General features: G+C 42.6%; 1 pseudogene; it reads left to right on the forward strand.

Moving 5' to 3' along the window:
* The first annotated feature begins 720 nt into the window (after window positions 1-720).
* Window positions 721-1,486, forward strand: LOC103595649 (annotated as a pseudogene).
* Window positions 1,487-3,264: the final 1,778 nt, after the last annotated feature.

Raw genomic sequence — 3,264 nt, forward strand, 5'->3', positions numbered from 1 at the left:
CTATTGATACACATGACAATTTGGATGTATCTTAAAAACAGTGCACTGTACAAAAGAAGCCAGGCATAGAACAGTGCATCCTGATTCCATTTATATAAAGCTCAAGAATTAGCAAAGCTAAACTATGGAGAGAGAAAAATCAAAACAGTGGTGCTTACCGGCTGAGGTTTAACTGGAAGTGGCCAAGAAACTTTCTGGGGTGGTGTAGATGAGGGTGTGTACTTCTTACCAAAACACATTCAATTCAACACTTAAGATCTATGATTTTCATGGTATAGAAATTTTACTTTCATAAAAATGTTACAAATGTTTGTTATACAAAACTGACTTTGTGGTTCTCCAACATTTCATGTACACCCCATTCTATCATTTTCTCTTGTGACTTGGCTGACTTGCCTGGCTTGCTGCTGGCTGCTCACATGTTCCCAGCGCATGGTGACACAAGCCCTCGAGGGAGGTCAAGTGCACTGGTGAGCCCTTCCTGTTCATCAGACCTTACAGAACATGGCATGTCACAAGAAGGTGAAAGCCTACAAGACTCTCTTTGAGAGCCACTAGCAGGGGTAGGCCCCGGACCAGGAGCAAACTCCCCTAACTCTCTCAAGCCCTCCCCTCACCCAGCTCGAGTGTGAGGAGAACCCCAGGCGGGCCCATGGGCTGTCTGGGGCCTGGTCCAGCCCAGCCAGTGCTTGAGGATTGGAGCCCCAGTCCAGTGCCATGATGACCCAGCAGCAGGTGACCTGCTGGCAGAAGGCCCTGATGCTGGAGCTGATATCCTGCAGTAGGAACCAGTGGAGGGCTTCCTGATCACACCGGTGGATGAGTCCGACCTCTGCAATTGGGAGGTGGCCCTCTTCACACTCCCCAACACCCTCTATGAAGGCAGCTACTTCAAGGCGCATATTCGATTTCCTATTGACTACCCATATTCACCACCTACTTTCAGATTCTTGACCAAAATGTGGCACCCCAACATTTATGAGAATGGAGATGTGTGCATTTCGATTCTTCATTGGCCTGTTGATGAGCCACAGAGTGGAGAACTGCCCTCTGAAAAGTGGAATCCTACGCAGAACGTGAGGACTGTCCTGTCAAGTGTAATCTCACTACTTAATGAGCCCAACACCTTCTCCCCAGCCAATGTGGATGCTTCGGTTGTATTCAGGACATGGAGGGACAGTAAAGGAAAAGACAAGGAATATGCTCAAATCATTAGGAAACAGGTTTCAGCCACTAAGGCAGAAGCAGAAAAGGATGGAGGGAAGGTCCTCACAACCTTGGCAGAATACTGCACCAAAATTAAAGTGCCTTCCAATGACAACAGCTCAGATTTGCTCTATGATGACTTGTACGACAATAACATTGACGACGGAGATGAAGAGAGGAGGGTGCCGACTGTTATGATGATGATGATTCTGGGAATGAGGATTCAGTGCCCCTGAGCTGCTGCCTCATGCCAAAGGCAGGGGAGCAAGTGGGGACCTAGCAGTGGCCCCTCAGCAAAAACCTATTCACAGGAGGTGGGAAAACAAACACAGCTCCTGTGACTCCCCATATGGATCTCAGTTTGCTCCTCTTATGGACCTTTAATGGACAGGAAGTAACCCTCCACAGAGTGTCTGAACTCTTGCATTCTTTACCCTTCCGTCGCTGTACTGATTCTTTTTAAAAAACAAACAAAACAACAACCCAGACTCCTGCCTCACTTTGTCTATACAGAATGTTCACAGCAAAACATGTTTGGTCTATTTTTAGATTCTTGAAGAATTAAATAGGCTTTCAAGACATTTAATATGTTTAAAGCTGGGAACCCATTGGGAGTTCACAAGTGCTGCATATACTGGGTAGCAAAAGAAAATCGAAAAAAAGAAAACCACAAAACAAACTTAAAAAAATAAAAGCAAATTTGCAAAGGTTTAGATGCTCATTTACATTAGTGTGTGCTTACTGTGGTGAATTTTGTTTCTTCCCCTTCCTAAGGCTGGGACGCAGTGGGCGTCAGGGACTTTGTGCTAAGCCTGATGAAATGTGCTCCCTCAGCCTCCATGAAATCATCCTAAGAAGGAGGCCTCAGCTACTTTGAGGAGAGAAATCAGATTTTGTTTTTGAAATTGATTGGGATCAAAAGCCTGAAATAAATATTGATACTTTACATGGGGAAAAAAAAGAACCACTAGTTCTGAGTGCTCTTAGCAAGAGCTAATGAGGTAAAGAGAAAAGAGCACAGGAAATGGAGCCACCCAGACCAGAGTTGCAGTCCAGCTCGGCCATGTACCAGCTTTAAACTAGTGACCAGCTTTGAGCAGCTTATTTAATATCTCTGAGCCTCTGTTCCTTCATTTGTAGAAGTGATCATTGTGAGGAAGAGAGATCATGTTAATAATGTATCTAGATTAAAGCCTTGCACATAGTAGGCCCTCAGTAATGTATAGCTACCACTGGCCAATCAGCTCCCTAAAAGTAGAGGCCGATGACAGTTTAACACATAGTATGGGTTCAATAAATATTTTATAAATAAGTGAATAACCTGTAAAATATCTATTTTTCTTAAATTTCTATGAGAAAACAAGAGATATAACCAAATAGGAAGGGTAATAAGTAGCAAGTATTTCTGCCAGACTATTTTTCTATCATCTCAGCATATATCCAGTCTTTTATCTGAAACCCTTGAGGTCAGATGTGTTTCAGAATTCAGAATACTTCTAATTTTGGAAATGTAATGTGGTGCATATATCATGCATATATAACTCATCTCGTAGACTGGGACAGCACCCCACATCAAACACATGAATATTTCTAAAGCAAAATTTACAAATATTCACATTAAATGGAATAAATGAAAACAAAAATATTCTCATCAGTTCTGATTAGTTTTGCCACCAAATAAATTATTTTAAAAATAACAAAATAACCATCATTTGATTTCAAAGCTGTTGGGATTACAGAATTGTTTGAGAACCTATAACAGCTAACATTCAGGTAGCAACTACAATGCACTAGGCAATTTGGCATAAGCACTTTGTATTTACTGTTCACAAAACCCTACAAGGTAGGCACTATTATTTCCATTTTACAGATAAGAGAACTGAGGCACAGACAGGATAAGTAATTTGCACAAGGTCACACATTTAACTGTAGAGTCTGTACCCTGAGATCGTTCTACATACACTGCCTTGGTCTCTCCTTTTGCTGGTATTGCAATGGTGGGCTCTGAGGAAGTATCCTCCCCCATTCTCCACCCTTCCCCCCACCCCCCCCCAAATT

Source organism: Galeopterus variegatus, unplaced genomic scaffold, assembly GCF_000696425.1.
Source record: "Galeopterus variegatus unplaced genomic scaffold, G_variegatus-3.0.2 Scaffold1806, whole genome shotgun sequence".
Lineage (NCBI taxonomy): Eukaryota > Metazoa > Chordata > Mammalia > Dermoptera > Cynocephalidae > Galeopterus > Galeopterus variegatus.